Source organism: Chlamydotis macqueenii, chromosome 1 (genome assembly GCF_036417535.1).
Source record: "Chlamydotis macqueenii isolate bChlMac1 chromosome 1, bChlMac1.mat, whole genome shotgun sequence".
NCBI lineage: Eukaryota > Metazoa > Chordata > Aves > Otidiformes > Otididae > Chlamydotis > Chlamydotis macqueenii.
In genome coordinates this window covers 118,740,073-118,759,227 of record NC_141556.1, presented here as the reverse complement: position 1 = coordinate 118,759,227, position 19,155 = coordinate 118,740,073, and the positions used below count along the sequence as shown (strand labels likewise).

The window sequence follows — 19,155 nt, the reverse complement described above, 5'->3', positions numbered from 1 at the left end:
GCTCACATTTATACTGAGGTTTGTGTATTCCCTCACTCTCCCAGAATAGGTTTTTCTTTAATGAGTCTGCAGGCTGGACAGGAGTTTATAGGCAAGACTCATTGCAATCAACTCTGTCCTCACCTCGCACCCTACCCGTGACACTAAAAGAGGCTGTTGATTTAATTAGGAGCTGTAATATTTTCCATGTTAAGCATAATATTAAGAAAGATTTTTGTCTATGGTGTCAGAGGATCAAGGTCCATTTGTCACCAGCAGAAGTTTTCAAACACAGCAAAAGTGGATCTCTTGCTCTATATACTCTAAGGGTCACTTCTAGAAAACAATTTTTGCTATCTTTCCAAATTGAGTGTTGCATGAATGTGCTGAATACAGTTTTCACCAGGAAGCTGAGCCTTTGTCAGTCTGGACTATTTTGCTTCAGGTAGTTTGTCATTTGGAAAGTACATAAGGATTGAGTTGCTTAGACTGGTATTAAATAAAACAACTTAAGAAGAGTTATATCTCATAAAACTCAAAAGAAAGGTCGGAGATATTTTCAAGAATTCCGTGGATAGATTGTAATTGGGCAAGACTAGCTGTCATTTATGCACGTATTTTAATTTTTTTCTATTATTCATTAAACTCTAGGTCTTATAACAACAGTCACAGAAAGACTGTGCAAATGCTACCTGAGTTCTGCGTGTTTTGTTTTTAGTGATGTATGCTTCGTGAATACTGACCATTCAATAAAACTTTTATTTTTTTAAGGGTTAAATTCTACTTTCAGCAGCCTCATTAGCAAAGATTAAATGCTTGTTTGACTGTACTTAGCTTTGCCATCACTGCAAGGGGATTTTGTGGAACCAGTTCTCAGGAGAAAATGAGGTACTGCTGTTCCTTTGGCCCTCACTGGGAGAGGAAGAGTCCAGGGTGCGTCTTGTAGGTAAAGAAATTACTGTATTTTACCAGGAATGGAGTCTACGCTGGGGTAAATGGGTATAGTTTTCATTCAAACAAGGCTGATTTACACCAGTGGAAGATTTGGTCTGTGTATGTTTAGGTGGTCTGATTTTTCTTTTTCTTGATGATGATTTTGAGATCTGGGATGACTGAAGAGATGCGTGAATGGCACCAGCTGAACAGAGGTGCTTGTGGATTGCATCACTGCCTTTTGCCTTGGAAGTTGAAAAAAGGGGACACTTTACATCCCAGATAGCTTAATCAAAAAGGACATTTTAAGTAAAATTTCTTAAAGGGCACTTTGAGCCAAATTCAGCTGGTCTGTGTCTGTACAACCTCATTTGTTCTGTGGATGTAACTAGGGCTTGTTTGCTCTGAACCTATCAAATTGAGGCTGCTAAATGTGAAAGCTATATCTAATATTACATTGAAGAAAATTTGGTTTCTCACAAGAAATAAAAGAATTACTCCATAGCTGTTTCTGAAAATTACTCATGAATTTAGCATGTGTATGCTTGGGCGATGAATTAGGTGGCACCCACACATAGCCATGCACAGCATCCCATTTTGTCATTGGAAGTATTACAAAACCTGATCGTTTGTTGGCCAAAGTGTATGTTGGATTTCAAATTGTGGCAGTATAGCGATGCTGCTGGATGTACCTAATCTGTTGTGTTACGGCAAAATCTGTTTTTTTTTTTTAACTGGCGTTACTCATTAAGGAGCATATTCTAGGTCTGATATAATCTGTTATTTTTCCTGGAATTGTAGAGTCTCTAAATAGTATCCAAGACTTCATTACGCTGGGAGTTTTGTATGCACAATACAGTCTGTGCCTGGATAGGCAAGAGGGACAAGAAGGGAAGGAGGACAGAATTGCTATTATCCTCCAGGATAAGGAGGGTAAAGCCAGGCTTTTCCTCCCACTTCTTTTTAGAGTCCTGACTGAGCTAGGCGCGTAGTCTTTGTGGATTCTTTGCATTGCTAAAAGCACTTATTTCATTGCTTATAAAATTATATTTGGGCAGCTCAGCTAAGAGTGAGAGCGTGGAAGTCTGAGCCAAAGATACAAAGAGCTTTGCCCGGAGTCACATGTGAAGTAAGCTAATGGCAGACACATTGCAGCAGAGCTGAGCAGGCGATCCATATGGAGTATGTACTACTACTGTATCGCAGTATGTCACCACAGGAGTCAATTTGATAACATACTCCCATCCCCTTCAGAAAATATGGAATAACCGCTCCTCGTAGTTGTTGACTAATGAGCCAAACCTCCTACAGGTACGAGCCGGTGATGACCGCACGGACCTATTGCCTGCTGTGGTCTCTAGCTGTGAGACAGTGCCTTTAGCCCCGGCGCACAGAGGTGAACAAGCTACTGTAGGTTGTCTGGGCTGCAAACTTGCTGCCTGACAGCTGCTCCGGGATAACTGCTGCATGCAGGCTCTCATCCTGTGCCTTACAAATGTCCCTTGGTGACAGATGTGAGAAAGCATCAGTATCAGCAGTCCCTGAAGCTGCCATTACCGAGTTGCTCTGAGTCCAATTCCCTCTGCTTACCCCTCACTGTGTACTTCATTCATTATTCTGGCAAAACTTTAAAAGCTCTTCCCCTGCTTTTGTACTGAAAGGGTAACACCACTGTTTCAATTTCACTATGCTTCTTACTAATTCTACTAGCTGGATCACAGTTGCTAAATCTTGTTTGAACGATAGCCATGGTTTACTCTGAGTTCTCATAAAATAAAGGAGCTGAGTTTATCATGAATGTGGGTGACACTCCCACGCACCAGCGCTCGTTCACTGAGCCCCTGAAGTGCCAGGCTTAAAATCTGGTGTGTTATTTCCATCCTCTGTCAGCATACATCAGTTACGTGTAATAATGCCAGAGTCATTACTGTATTTGAAAGCTAGAATCTCCTTATATGCAGAAATTCTGATTTACTTCTCGTGAGTTTTGAATTCTGGATTGTAACCAAATGATTGTCACAGAGTTTACATGAGTAAATTCTTCTTTTTTTTTTTTTTTTACTCTTTTCTCTTGAACTCTGCCTCCTTCTATCTGCCTGAGCAAATACCTCCTTGCTAAAGGAAAAGAGAGATAATGGCTTCTGTGTACTATAATTGATGAACTTTCAGCAATTCGGAGCAAATCCAAGATTGCTGCCAACAGCCAGATGGAAAACAGTGTTAATGACATGTTCAAAGAAAAGTATGTTATTTTGATAGAGGATGGTCTAGAGACTTTAATCTCTATTGTTCTGGGGACTAATGGCATGGATAATTCCTTAAGTGAGGCCATTTTTAAACAAAAATTATCTTTTTCATAAGCAGGAAAGAGCAAACTAAAGAGTACCAAATGCATTTTCAATGCTCTGGCTGATACATATGCTTTACACTAACCCTTTGTTATGTGGAGTCAGATTTGTTCAAATCTCATTTCTGCAGTCTGCCAGACGGTTAGAAGTCTGGACATTCCTACTGCTGATGAGTCGAAATTGTAAAATGGATGGTCCTGGAAACTCGAGCCAGGGTGGCGAGCTGAGAGTGGGGAGAAGTTAACAGAAGAAGTTGGGAAGGAGAGATCAGACAGACAGGGACAGGGACAAAAAGGGTGAGGCTTTGGGGAAACTGCGAAAGAAGATTTCTCCCCTTCCTCTTCCTCTGCTCTAGAGCCTGGAGTAGGACTGAGGGCTCCCAAATCTCAGGCTTGTTTTGCTGCCTGTAAATCTCTCTCAAACCCACTACCAAAGTAGATAGATATCTTCTCCTTCTTAGGTCCTGGCCACCCTGGCAGACAGGGTCAGCAACTCCACTAGCCCAAGCATCCGTGCTGTGTTTCATGCCTGCAGGGCAGGGCCTTTTGCCTGCGCTGAGGGAAGGAGTGCAAGACAGTCTGCCTCGGAGGGCTCCACCAGCATGGTGCTTGGGCAGCCTTGGGACTCTGAGAGACTGTATTGACAGTCTTCTCCTTCCTGGACAAGTGCTTACAGAAACCACCTGCCCAGGACTATCCTCAAACAGGGCAAATGCTAAAGGTATGCAGAGATTATCGCTCAGTGAGTCAGGGATTACTGTTTAATGTACACTGGATTTGTATTTTACCTTGATCTGGCCAAAGATATCTCAAGCAATGGGTCATCTTTAACCTCTCTTGCGAGATTATGCCCCGTGACTCATTATCATAAAGCATTTCCTCATATGCAGCCACCCTGCTCCCTTCTCTGACCAGCCTCTGTGTATCTGCTCTGTACAGATCCAAACTCCTTTAATTTTACACTGCTTTTGTTCCTTCTCACCTTTTTAAAGAGGGAGATTTATAAGGAGAGCTCTGGGGAAGTTGCCGTGCATCCCACAGCCTGTCTGCATTAGTTCTGGTCACAGTCCGTTTCAGGTGGTGGGGGCCAGGCAGCGTTTCCCCACCACCACCACCGCAGCTGCATCCAGCCCTGCTTTCAGCTGTACTTTCTGCTTGGTCACGAATCACCACGTTGTTATCCTTCTAGTAACATCTCCTGGACCTGAAAAGCGTACTCCAGGGGCTGCTGCTCCAACAGCCCGCACACAGGGAGAGCTTCCCTTGGGCTTGGTGATACATTTCCTCTGCACGTGATGCTCAAAATGGAATCTCTTCTCTCTCACTTTCCCCGCTCTCTCTTTCCCCCTTCATTTGGATCTCATATTGCATAATCATACTGACAAGCATCCTCCTTAAATCTGAAATCTTATTTCATTATTTCCTACCCATGTTCTAATCTCCTCAAGACTCTTTTGGGTTATTTTACCAGTCCTGTTTGTGTCCCAAAGGTGACTTTGGGGTGTAATATCTTTCACTGATGTGTTGCTTAATCCCCTTCTTTAGATTATTAATAGAGACATTACCTTATAAAAAGTTATGGGTGTTTGATTAGTTACCTTCCACCAGCTTGCTATTTTATGATTTGCCATAAGTCTTTGGCCGTTATTCTGTAGGACATTCTGAGACTCTGAGTTCTTTCCTGAACTGATTCAAATTCTTACTGTGAAAAATATTTCTTCTTTGGCTAAAGCCAGTAGTCAGTATTTGGGTATTTCCAGGCATGTTTCATTAGAAAGAGAAAATTATTCTATACCATAGGTGTATTCTTGGTACAATTTGGGTTGTTTCTTTTTGTTGAAAATATGGATTGTGTCCTTTTTGCCCTAGAAGAACAGAAAGGATGACAGGACCACTACTGTCCCCCTGAATTCCCATATCTGTCTTGCCAGTGAGCCCTGTACCAACAGGCTCTACAGTTTCACTATCGAGTCCTGCTCAGAAATACAACTTTTTGCTGCCTAATAACCTGCAAAACCCAAATGTTACCCTCAAGATTTATAACACAGTTAAACTCAACTAAGGTGGGTGAGTTTTACTGTATTACATCCCCTGCATCCCTAAGCCAGTACTTCTGTTGCTTCCAGTGTGGTTTGTTTTTTTTTTTTATGACACGAAAGGGATCAATTTCTTCTTCTGCTGAGGCCTGAAAAAAGTGTTTGGCATGTACATTATATATTTCATTTTGTCCGTGATTACCTTGGATCAAAGATAAACTTACTGGCAGTCATTATCACCTCCATGCAGAGCAGCTAAAGTCTGGTAGGACACTGCAACCTGCTATTTCAAATTCAGCAAAGTAGCGCTCAAAAGGAGGTAGATAAATCTGTGGTGTGCTGCGAGCTTTCCAGGATGAGCTGACATAATTACTTGTCCATACTGCCTTGGTCATATATATAGATTTTCCAGGAACCCAGAAACCTGGCAGATGTCAGGGCTGTGAATAACATGGGAGGAATCCTGCAAACGTGAGAAATCCTGCATCCAGTGCGGCAGCCTGCGGGCTGAGCACGGCCTGTGCTTCTCGGATAGGTGTCAGAAGGAGCATCGTGTGGTACGTTGGCTTAAATCAGTGCTAATCTCTCTGCATCGGAAATCTGAACACGCACCAAATGTTGTTGCCGCTGCCCCTAAGGGAACAGCTGGGAATAGGAGGGGGAGCTTTGTTCCCAGACGTGTAACCCTTTTTACCTTTGTGTTTTATGTTTTCTGTTCTGTCATGGGGCTGGCATTATGAACGGTAACACTCGCTTTCTGCCCGCTGGGGAGGAAAAATAGAATAAGATTGCATAACTTCAAAATGGCAAATGATCAGGGAGAGCCTGAGGATGTGCTGGCTGAGACATCTAACTTCAGCTGCTTTTGACTGATATTTAGTTTAAGCAGTTTCTGGGTTCCCTCTTCAGATAATGGGAGGAGACCTAAATTAGGAAGGAGTTAATTGCTGCTAGGAAGCATCTCTGTCTTTCTACTGTTTACATGGAGGCTCTGGAGTAGTTATATTGAGCACAGGTGCACTTGTAGGTGACTCTTCATTAGAGGGACTGAATCCCATCTAAAATGTCATATCCTCACATCCATCACATCATTTTACACAAGTGTAGTAATGCTTTGGAAAGCAGGGAGTGGATGGCAGGCTGCACAGGAGCAGCCACATCCCAAATCTGAGTTAGTACCTCTGGATGGCAAGGTGGGATGGAGATTTGCATGGCAGGACCGCCGGTGATGTCTGAAGACACTTGGGGCACAGTCCTTGATACCTTGTCAGCCACCTTCCTCCCAGCCTCCAAGCTTCCTTGCAAAGGAACCTGGAGGTGAGCAGGCAGGGACCTGTGAGGCACTCTTGTCAGACCCCTCCACTGAGAAGATTGGGGGACAAGGGCTGCAGAGCACAGCGTGCTGCGTGGCACGGACTCGGCTGGCACATGTGTCCAGGTCTGGGACAGCAGAGCTGCCCTGCCCAACATTTAGACTAAGAGGCCCTCCAAATGAACTCAGAATGAACAAAAAAAGTGTTTAAAACTTGAAGTGGAGGCCAACTGAGAATTCAAATTTATTCCATTAGAGAAACTAAGGGAAGCCACTTGCTCCTTAGTTACAGCTTCAGAAAACCTTTCCAGTTCTCTCTGAATTGTCCCAGAACTGCAGCCAGTCGGCTAACAGCATGTGAGACATTGCAGAGGCGTTATTAACTCAGACAGAGGAAAATATACTTTCAGTTATTATGCGCTAATAAAGCACAAACTTTGCAACAGAAGCAATTATATTATTAAACATTTAACTCCAAGATTGATTTTTAAATTGCTAATAATTCAAACAAAAGCATGCACACAGAGAGGAAGGAGGAGGAAGGTAATTTTAACAATTGGATCTAATCAGTGCCTCAGTTCAAACGTGTGGCTATAAATGTCAAAATACATAAGATCTGATGCAAGAACAGAAGTGGAACCAGAATGGATGAGCATTCCTCACTTGACCAGATTCCTCTAATTGGGAGGAAGTTAAACACATGGAGTGGGGGAACTATGTGAGCTGGGTTATCTTCAGAGCTCCCTTTAGATACCAGTCTATGTTTCTGAAAAGCCTTTCAGAATCAGCAGGAAGCAGCGAACTGAAGCACAAATTTCAGGCTCGGCCTCGTGCTTGCATGAACCCTTCCACATTCTCCTGCTATCACTTGCAATGGAGGATAAGCTGGATCCTTACTGAATCAAGAGAGGGCTGCTGTAAGGGATGGCTCTCCACAAAATGAATGGAGAAATTCCCCTCCTCATCTGAAAAAACCCTATTTTCTGTTGCTCTTTGAAGTGCATTGGAAGGAAGGGAGAGACTCGTGGGCTGCACCGGAAGGTGGGTTTGTTGAAGATCAGTGCTGTTGGGGTGCAGCAGGGTGGGACATTCTCTCAGCTGCAGGGTTTTATTTGTTTTCATAGTTTATGGCAGGGCTGCTCCCTTTGAAGAAGTGTAAACCTTAATCAAATAAAACTGATGTGCTGCCATATTTACCCATCTCACTGGTTGTCCTACATCATGTTGTAGCATATAAGTTACATGACAGAGTTATCCAGGGGTTGCCAGCTGACACAGAAACAAACCCTCATCTTAAATTGCCTGCAGATGTCCTCTTCCAACTCCTGTAAGGAACTTCTACCAGTTCTCTCTCTCTTTTTTTTTTTTTTTTTTTTTTTTTTTTGTCCGTGTGTGTGTGTGTTAAATAAAAGCAGCAGAAGAGGGGGAAAACAATCTCAGTTGAATCTCTGTGCTAGTGCCTCTGTTTGCAGGACAGGAAGCCGTAAGAAGACAATGCAGTTTATAGGCAAGCACAACAAAAAACCCTGTGAGGATTTCCATGAACTTTAGTGGATCAAATGAGTCGTGGTTATTTTTAAGATTGAAGCTGACTGAATAATGCCAAGTCTAATGCTGCCAAGGTGGGCTTTTCGGAAGATTCAGACCTGAGGAGGTGAGAAGATCTTTATGTTCTGTCAGCTGTAATTTATTTGATGCTAGATAGAATTAATGGCTTAGAGTGTTGACTAGACATCCCTTTTGTTTCGATATTGATCTAAAGAAATCAGGATTTTATCTGGTGGACTTAACTCCTTGTTCTGTTTGGCAGAAATCTCCAAGTAAGATTGTGACATTCTTGAAAATATTCACTGTTTTCATTTACATAATTAGGAATTTTTGTTTCGTTTTTGTTTTCATTGTATAAATTTACTGAAGTTTGTGAACTTTTTGCCTGGCTGCCCCCCTTGGTTGGGGAAATCACAGAGTGTTGTTTCTTTTTCCTGGCTGGAGGAGTACGGGCTATTTATGCGTAGTTTTAAAATACACTTTCTGTGAGTGCTTACATATTCCTCTTTGCAATGTGATATTTCTGGATGATCAGTCTAGCCAAAAGCAATTGCAAAAGGTTAGCGGAGAGCAGAGCTCCCATTTAGACACCTACATGAAGTACCGGCCCTTCAAAAGCTGTGAGTGCCAAACAACTCCCACTTGGAACAATGGAAGCTGGTGAGTGCCAACAGCTTCCGAAAATGTGACCTCACAGGGCTTCAAAAGAGATCAATTAGCAAGTCTAGCGAACCATTTTTTTCTGTACTTGCTTAGCTCTGCATGGAGGGTATTAGCTGTGCTTGAAGTGTGCTCAGCAGTGGCAGGTGATGCACTAACAAGAAGTTTTCTCCTGGGAAGATGGAGTTCCAAGTGGGTCAGTAGGTAGGTAGGCAGGCAGGTAGGTAGGTAGGTGGGCAGGTGGCTTTTTGCCAGGCTTGCTTCAGGAGAGCTTTGGCCAGGAGTGTTGAACTTTGCTAGGCAGGTAGCTCTCTGCCCTGGAGAGCTACCTCTGTAACTCCCCCACGTGGATCTTTTTTCAGTAAGAAAACAATGTAGTTTTCCCAGTTTTCTTAAACTACTTCGGAAGTGACATAAACAAAACCGGAAAAGGCCACTCTGACATTACTGAAATAGGGATGTCCAGATAGGAAATTATAGTAACATAACTCTCACATTCAAACTTCATGACCTGTATAACTTCCACATGTGGGCAAAGAAGAGAAATTTGCCCTGTGGAGCTACACATGCTCTTCTTTCTTTTGATTAAGACTGAAATGCTTTTCCGTCCTGTGATGATAGAGTGAGGTCCGCAGGAAAAGTAGGATTAGAAATTAATGTTTTGGGAGCTTTATTTCTAAACTAAGTTATCTTTGTAGCTCTCTGAAATGTTTTTTTTTTTTTTAAATTCTATCACAAATCACCAGCCCTTTTTTTTTCAGTAAAGCAGACCTTTCAAATGCAAAAACAATAGGACTGTGCTAAAATGAGGAAAGATTAATTCTGAAAATCAAATAATGAGTTTCAGTTATTGTTGCTTTTTAAACGTGGTAAACAGGTTGGGGACCAATATGCTTGCAAATGACCCAAGTCTTCCTTTCCAGTGGTAATCCGTATTCTTTTGAAAAGCTAATAAAAGTGGTGTATGAAAGAAATTCCTGGGGCACTGCAGAACTCACCCTCCTAGGGAGAGAGCCAGATGTGCTGGTTAATAACCTAGCAAGCATTCAAAGCCAGGGCAGTAACCGCTTGGTATCACCTAAGCCAGACGTTCTGTGTTGATGCGAGGCAATATCGCATACTGGTCACATTCGCAGCAGAGAGCTGGAAGACATGTGCGGTCTTATTAAAGGAAGGGAAAAAAAAAAGGAAAAGAAAAGGAGGGGACAGGGAGAAGGAGAGGGAGACAATGTGTCTGTCCTGAGAAGCAGCAAAGTAGCAGACACACTCCTCCACATGTGCATTAGTCTGTCAGCCTGGACTCTGTTATCCAGATGTTGGGGTGGATCCTATGGCAGGGACTACGAAGGAAAAGGCTTTTAAAAGAAATCGTATTTCAGTGGTGAAATTAACGTTACCAGATTTTTCAAATGCAATTACTAGTGTAATTTTTCAGAATGCTTTAGTAAAATAACAAATGTAATGCTTTTTACAGACTTATTTGGCAGTACCTCTTCCAAACACAAGCGTACATGTGTGAAACTTGTCAATTGCTTTTAGAACCAAGATGCCTTAGAGTAAATAGCACATTAAAATTGTTCTTAAACTGGTCCTGCTGAACTAAAAATGATTTGTGGAGGGGGTCCCAAAGTCCACTGGGCCTTTCTCAAGGCCCCACTCCTCAACATCAAACTCTTGGAGAGCTTTGGCCATCACATCAAATGGTCCTTATGCATAGTAAAAACATACATATTTGCAGTGGCAATCAGAGTACATCAGCATCAAATAAGATTTTTAAAGAAATCCTGAATTTACTTTCCCAGACGCAGCAGAAAAATAAATTACTTATGGCATTTATGGTGTATTTGTAACTTGAAACCAATGGCTTCATGTTACTGGGCATAACGTGTGTGGCGTATAAACAAACACAGCACAAAAAGACAAATCCCAGCTTTGTCTCTCTGACACTTCGCCTCTGTGACCGGGATACCACAACGAACGCCATATGTGTATTTCTGCTGAGCTCATGTTTACGTTGAGCTCGGCTCAGCCCTGTGCTCTTTTTGCCCACGCATGGCAGGCTCAGGCCGTTCAAGGGGAAGCCGGGGTGCAGTGGCAGGAGAAGATGTGCTTGCCTGACCAGCCATGGTCATCACAAGGGGAGAGGGAGAGCATCTGCAAATAAACATTTATTTGAATGTGCTAAACAATGTGGTTGTTGTTCTTGCCTGTAAATTTTTCATGAGGCCTCAGGAATGCAACATTTATGTAAAAAGATGGTGATATGCAAATGCTACTAAACCTCATATTCGTCACTGATACGGAGCCACTGTGCATTCAGTTGTTGCAGAAAGCAGAAGGTGGATATGTGAAAACTTGAAGAGTGGATTTGTGATTATGTTGCAAATAGAAACAAGGCAATTTTATATCACTATTAGTACAATGCACTTTGGAAGCAGTCTGGATGTTTTCATACAAAATTACAGCTTCAGTAAAATTGTAAATTTATATAGACAGCTGGTGTATCTTTTCCCATGTTGGAATAGTATCATCTGAGTAGGTCTTGTGAGAAATCTCAGTTTTCAGTTTCACTAAAGACCAGACTCACAGATCTCTGTGGCATTTCATCATTGTATATGATCCTGTCTCTTTTGTGAATCTCAAAAGTTAGAGGACCTCTGCAGTTTGTTCTTGCTTCTGTTGCACAGAGTACATGAGGAGGTGCAGCACCACCTTACCGGGGTGAAAAAAATCTATGTATATTTTATTTTCTGCTGCAGTGAGGGTGTAGCTCTGAGCCCAGCAGAGATAACCAAGCTGTCGGGGGGTGGGCCAGCTTTGGTGCTGCCCACAGCAGAGGCACACTGGTGTGATGCTGATGGCTCACTAGCTCGCTCTGCCTGGCAGCCACACCATTTGGGTTCAGCATCATCTCCTCCTGGCCCGGGAGAGGGGAGGAAGCGGTCTGTGGCCACCTGCCCCTGCCCTGCGGGGCCTCAAGGAGCTGAGTGTTATCTCAGGCACCAATTAACCTCGCAGTCTGGCCCCAGTACTGAGCATGCACCTCAGACGGGGCTGGGCTGAGAGCTGCCAGAGGTCCTTGGGCGAGAGCTTTCCAGGCGAAGCAGCCCGTCATCACACGCTGGAGTTTGTCAGAGTGAGAGCCTTGGAGCCGGCGGGGTGTGATTCATCCGTCCCGGCAAGGTCTCTGAGGCAATCTGACATTATTCGGACTGATATCATTAATTAATGAGGGCTGAATGTTATTCTTAGACACTGGATTGAGTACTGTGTAGAGGAGCCTATGAAAGGGCTCTTTGATTTTGGAAAATTCCTATGGCACTGTCAAATTTGCTAACAAAATTAAATCATCTGCCAACTTTCCAAGTTAAGGAGCACATCTCTTCTGGGGGCTTGAGTGAGTCTCCTCAGTGCCTTCCCGGGATCAAGGGATTATTTGATTTATGTTAATGCCAAATGAAAATGATAGATAGCCTCCAAAAAACAGTCATATTAAATCTATCAGGCGGGCTTTGGAGAAAGCATTTTTGTTTGTTTGCTTCTGCACAGATTTGATCCTCCTCCACCTTTGTTAGTCTGTGTTTGGTTTAATGTGGCCAGGAGCCAGAAAATGGATTTCTTATGCAGGCTGGGGGTCTGTCACCGGGTTGTGGCTGGGCTCTGCCACTCTGCCAGGGTAATCTGCAGCCCCCCGCAGCGGGAGCGGGGACCTGTTCATGCAGCCATGGCTAATTCAAACAAACCCCAAATTTCATGAGGTTTGGGTATGGTATTAAAAAAAAGTCAGGGTATGCTCCAAAGCAAAGGAAGAGAGCAGCATCCCATGCTCCCAGCACTCACATCCCAGGGGCTGGCACTGCTTTCTGCTCCTCCCGACCCTTTTCCTCCCTGGTGCCGGCTGCCTTGCCGGTGTCCAGAATTAGGAAAACCTTTGCGGGCCTCTGGCAGCATAGATAGATATAATGCTGTCATTCCTTTAAAACCCCAGCCCCGGCAGGGCTGGCAGCTCGGTGCACATGTGGGCCGGCTGGTGATCACACGTGGATCCCATTACAGCCCTAATAGCCCTGGGGTGGGGGGCAGAAGGGTGAGGGGGCTGCCTAGAGGTCAGCCCCCCTGCCAGTTCATCTGTATGCGGGCTGCTCCTGGCCTTCATGTAAACAGAGAGGTGGCCAAGTGCGGCCGGTTCCTTAGTTTGCTCTTGGTGCCACGGTTTTTTGGGCAAGGAGGTGGCATGTGTGGGCAGCTGGTCTGCTCAGGCCACAGGAGCTCATTGAGCAATCGATGCACCCAGCGCAATGCTTTGTGGTTGAATTAATGTGTGTGTCACGTAAGGTGGGCACTTTGGGATGATACCCACGTAGTGATGGTAATCGTGTCACCGAGCGTTCCTCTGCATTGTGGGCCAGGTTCGCCTTTCAGCTGTAGCACGCTGTCCCCGGAGCAGCTGCTGCCATACGTGTGCATGCGTGCACACACACACACGGCTGGGAGCAGCCCAGCAGCCACCTTAGCTGAAGAAAGCACATGTATGCTTACCATTTGGGGAAAAAAAAACCAACCCAACTGTTCTAGATGGTGCTAATTATGAAAAGGTTTGACGTTGTAGCATGTGTTCAGCAGCAGAAAGACCTGAGTTATTTGAATCCCCGTTTGGTTTGGTGTGGCTTGTGTCCATGAAACAGGCTGTAATCTGTAATTCTGGCTGCTGGCGTTAGGGGTTTTTTTTAGGGATATGTGTGTGACTTGCTTTAGATATCTGCTCTAGAGGCGCCCTTAAAGCATTTTGCTTCCATTGCCAGGATCAACAGACGAGGTGCTGGAACAAACTGATAAATTAAATAGCAACAAGTTACCCAGACCTGATGGTATTAATCCAGGAGTTGTGAAAGGCCTGAAGAATGAAGTGCCTGAGCTGCTCACAACAGAAATGTAGGGGCTCAAGGGAAGCAGAGAACATAGGAGTGACAGTCTTTGTACTTACTTTTAAAAACAAACATGAGAGCAGTGCTGGGAAGCACCTCCAAGCCTTACTGCAGGGCAGAAATAACACCTACCTAGCTGCAATAATAAACAATGGCGAAGTTATAAATACACCTCCTACATGAATGATATGGAAGAGATGGAGTGGGATGTATTTTCCAAAGGAAAACTGGAAGTCTTTGTTGTACCACAGTTTTTAGAATGCGCAAAAAGGCAGATTTGGAATAATGGGTTAATTTTTTTTTTTTTTAAAGTGCAAGGAGCTTTCCTGTCAAGGGAAAAAGTGCCATTCAGTCACCCATTAAAAATGAATAGAAGAGAAAAAATAATAATAGTAAACATTCAGTTTTCAGCCTGGCACCCAAGATCAGCAGCAGAGTGTCTCAAATTGCATCCTAAATCTGGTGTTGTTTAATACATTTAGTAATAAGCTGGAAAATAGGAAGTGAGGCCTGAATCAGATTGGAGATGCTATGCATGTTTGTGTATTTTTTAGGTTATTCAAGACAAGCTGAAGGAAATATGAAATGTTTCACCAAGCCAAGTAGAAAGCACTGTGCTGTGGCAAATCAATATGAAAATGCATATGAAAAAGTAATGTAGGTAGGAAAAAAGTATGTGCTATCGAGTAACTACCACTGTGAATAAATATACTGAATACTGCTTGAGAGACACACTGCATTAATCTTCTTCCATGCTGAAAACTGGTCTCCCACTCTTTGCTTACCTGTTTCTAATTTATAGCAAAATATGAATCTGCATCCTATGACAAGTGCTCCTCTTTGATAACTTTCTAAAAGTTACTCTGCAGAAAATCCTCAGCTTCTGGTACACTTGTATTCTGTCCGAACCAACCAGTGATCCATGTGGTGCAGTGGCTGACAGATGGCAGTGATGGCAATTAATACCATCATCAGCTGTTGTAGCTGCTGTGATGGTCCTCTGTGCTTGTGACTGAGTTTGGCGGCTGTGGTGGATGCAGGATTAACATGTGTCCTGGTGCTGCTTCTCCACAGAATCATTCTTAGTGCTAGTGCTGTTGGTTTTGGTTTGGTATCACTGTATTTTTTTTGAGATACCTATATAAAATATTTCTACCTGACTTACATTTGCTGTCTCTTGCAGTATAAAAATGTTAAATTTTTAATTTGTATTAAGAGAAGTGAGAGAAGTTCAGTGGTTTCAGGAACAGGGACATGGAATATGAAAAAGAAATACAGAAGAGTTGGTGCCCAGTGACATATTAGAAACCCACTCTATGACTTTCCCCTGGCCAAGGAAATCTCACTTTTTCCGAGACTGTAACACAGAAGGCCCCCAGCCACATTGTCGAGCGTTGTCCTTGGAAAAATGCTTTTAGTGAGCCTGAAGGTTGTCTGTGGCCCCTGCAAGATGCTGTATTGTTCTGTGGACTTTTCACTTGGGCTTCACGACTGTATTTGTGTGAGGATTGGGCACTGGGAAAGGATTGCGGGCCCTGATGACTGGCAACCCCTTTTGCCTGGAAGAACGATGCAGAGCAGGAGGAAGCCAGGTGAACATCCTTCCCGTCATGTCAGTGCCTTCAGGCATGGCCTCAAACCTCCACTTGCAAGATGAGAGAATAGTTTGTTCTCCGTCCCTCTAGGAAGCCTTCTCCTTTCCAGAGGAGACTGCCAAGGTTAATAGCCATGCGTGGGTGTAACCTAAGGTGTGGTCAGCGTCTTGTTTTTTGAGACTTGGATTAAAACCACCACTAAATAAACACCTATCTGCTGGTGCCGACTTCTGGCTGTTCCCGAGCTGAGCTGTATTTAAAACGTTAATGTGAATGACCCAATTCCTATTTACAGTTTCCTTACCTCTCCCATGCTCCCAGATACATCTTTACTTGGGAAACTGCATAAAGCAGTTGCCACATCTTTCTTTCAGACTTTCCATTAGTATCAGTTCGTGCAGAGGGTGCCAAGTCCAGTTCTCACTTACGTCAGTGAGACCTCAGTGCTCTTTGAACACTCCTTTTCCCTCAGATCAGGGAGCTGGTGTGGCTGGCACTGGCTGCCCAGTACCGCCCATTTTCTAGGAAGTGTTTTCTGCCTTACCATCTCCCATTTTTCCTGTCTTCCTGCTGTCCTGTAGGCAAGGCCTCTGAAACTGTCCTCTGACTGATGTGCCATTTCTTCATTACTTTGTGTCACTAGGGTCAAGATTCATCTCACCTAACTTTGCTTGTCTGAAAGCTAAACCTGTCTTCAGAGCTAATGGGAATAGAGGCATATCCAGGGGGTATTTAATCCCATTTAAAAATAGATTTCAAAGGAGCCTAGGCAACTCTCTTAGTCTATATGTCAAACTTTTGGGCAGCTAAGGTAAGGTAAAGATAATTTTGCTAAAGGATTTGCACGGATTGCTGCTTTTTTATTCTGTAGTGGAAGGGTGCATTCACAGGCTTGAAGTCTCCTTAAACTTTAAAAATAAAAATCACATGCCATCTTTGTAACAATGGATCAGATGGAAACAAAGTTCTATTAAATATGTTTCAAACTGCTATCTTGGGTAGTTAAATGTAGCAGTTAAAGGTATCAGAGATATAGAGATTAGCAATTTGGATTTACAAATTACTAAATTATTTTTTAAAATTATTTCTATGACAGGTAGGAGAACAAAGTGGTTCATGGCCTCATGGGACTTTGACTTTTGAAAGTTTTGTAACTCAGTTTTGTATGTTAATTTTCCTTTCACCAACACTTGTAGGACTACACACAATTTTAAAAGTGTATTTAATCCTGTCTCTTTAGGGGTTTGGTGATATGTTTTGCTTTAATGCTTTGCGTCTGCTTGGCTCTGCCTAAAAAGTAAGTACACGCTAATCTTTATCCTTTCTCTGCCCCAGAATGAGGTTCTTTTAAAACAGGTTCAAATGTTCAACCCTATTACCCAAGGTGATGGTGTCCTTCCTAGCTAGGATCCCCATGCCTCTTGCAGATTGTAGCTTTTGCTGACAAGGAGGCACAGCATTCCCAGCGATTTGCAGCATATGGTGAATAACTGCAGCTTTTATCGTGAAGGAATCCCTGAGTGCTTTTCAAACTATTTTTATAGGAGTCACTTCACTCATCACTGAAATGGAGCCAGTGCTGGGGTAAAACATGGCAGCCATTCAGTGGTAACCACAGTCTGCAGCACTTCTGAAAAACTGGGACCATTTTGCAAAATGTCAATATTTTTGATGACATTGTTCACGGGAGACCAGGTCCTCAGTGTGAATAAATTAATGTTGTGGCTTCGCTGGTGTCTGCAGAGTTGCCGTGATTTCTATCCATGGTAAAACTGGCTCTGTCTGAGTACTTCTCACTGTCTGAAGCCTTACTTATACAAAAGCCACTTTTGTCTGATTTCCCACTTTGTAAATCTTGAAGCAGCTGTCAGAGGAACCATCTGATGTTGTACGGAGGGAACACCAGTGCTGCCCCTCCCCGATCCTCACTCTTGCTGCTGGCTGATCTCCCCACGTCATTCCCAGAGCCATGAGCCACAGTCAGTGCAGGCCCTGCACCCTTCTCACTTTCACGATTACTAGAAATAAAAGCAGCATTATCCTTGGCTTATCCTTATAGCCAACACCAGGTGGAGGCAATGACCCAGGTGGCCCCTAGTTGTTGATTTTCAGATTGATTTGACAACTCTACCAGTTGCCTGCACGATGCTGAGCATGGCGTGAGGTCTCCCTCTGCTTCAGTCTCCTGATGTGCAGTGGGGAGATAGCATCTCGCCAGCAACAAGGGAGGCAGCAGTATTTTCCCACTTCATGCATCTGTTAGGAGGTTAAATTAATCAAGTAACACAGGCAAAAAGCTGCAAGGTGGATGCTTACATTAAAAACAAAAAAACCACCAGATAAAACTCCTGAGGTAAACAACACATGGCCACCTGGGGTGCCTAAAGCTAGAAATTGTAGCTTTCTGCCATCACTTAAGACAAATAAAATTAGAGATGAACCCTGTGAAAGTTTTTGAAAGGAAACTCTTCTCATGCAGTCAAAAGCCCCTTTTAAAGTCTGTGGGATGCTTGCTTGAGTCAGAGCCGTAGGATCTGGCCTGGCATGCATCGCCCGTGCAAATGCAGCACTCTTTGTCAGAGGGAATTCTCACACTGAAGAAATGAAACAACAGCTCCAAAATAATGGTTTTTGTCTTTAACATGTGCAAATTCTTATGATCTTGTAAGTACATGCCTTAATGAGAGGCTCTCCAAGATAGGTTTAACGTGAACCCTGGGATCTGGTAATGCAGGACTTCCCATGGCATCAGCTGGGCTTGTCTGAGAGTGTGTCCTGAAAAATACGATAAAAATGAGGGCCATGTTATGATGGGTGGAGTTGTGTGGAATAGACTGTGTGTCAGATAGCATTTTTTTCCGTGAAACTGGACAGTGGGCTTGTAATTTCTGATGCTTTACTAGATACTGCTGGTGATCTTGATGAGCAAACTAGGCTGCCTTTCTGCTAGGTGAGGTTCTGATAACGCCTAGCCCCACTGTTACATATTTTCATGTAGTTTAAATACAGAATATTTATATTATTTTGAATGAGATGGATAGACTTTAATGAGAAAGCAGTTTTGGAAGTGCTGGCTGTAATAGCAGCACTGTTAATATTACTAGTTTTGGCGTGGCAGGCGCAGGAAAAATCTTTCTAGAGCCAAAAATCTGACAAGCTTGACAGGGAGTAGCATCTCTTCTATCTAGCTTGCTCTGCATGTGGCAATAACTTAAAGTTATTATTTCCTCTGTGACAGGCAAATGATTCTGGCTAAAAATTGACTTGGATGTGGGAGACAAAGATCAGCTTCACACATGTAGATGTAGCCTATTGTACATCATCTTCCTCCCTCTCTCCTCCAGAAAAAAATTGTGAGCGAGTTTCCTGAAATATTTCACTCACATGAGCACGAGAAACCTTTTTTTTTTTTTTCTTCAGTAAGGAAGGTGTTCAAAAGAAAGGAAGGAGTCTGTAATTACATAACTTTCGTTTATGCCAAGATAAATTTTTTATGATTTTCATTTTCAAGTAGCAAATCAGCATTCCATTTTCAAATAGACTGTTGGCTGTATTACTCTGAAGCATTAAAATGTTTTTGCATCCACCCTGTATATTTATGTTTGAAAACAAAACTCTTCAGGAAATATTTTTAGATCAGGTTTTTTTTTAAAGCAGCAAAAAGAGATAAATCATTCAGAAGGGACTGATTATATGAATATTGCCACTTTTTAGCTATATATCACTGAACATATTGTCAGGAAAGCAATACAGAATCTTATACTTCCCTACTTTGAGGAGTTCTGCTCTCTGAATGGAATAAAATTGAAGTAATAGCGAA

General features: G+C 43.1%; 1 protein-coding gene across 5 annotated transcripts in view; it reads left to right on the top strand.

Moving 5' to 3' along the window:
* Nucleotides 1-19,155, top strand: part of ERG (ETS transcription factor ERG) — a 145,066-nt gene that overhangs the window by 40,509 nt on the left and 85,402 nt on the right. The window contains exon 1 of one of the 5 annotated variants that reach the window (XM_086765443.1): nucleotides 16,611-16,632. The exons of the other annotated variants lie outside the window; for them this stretch is intronic. The gene's annotated coding sequence lies outside the window, so the exon portion shown is untranslated. Of the gene's footprint in view, nucleotides 1-16,610; nucleotides 16,633-19,155 lie in introns of those variants that run through there. 5 annotated transcript variants of the gene reach the window in all.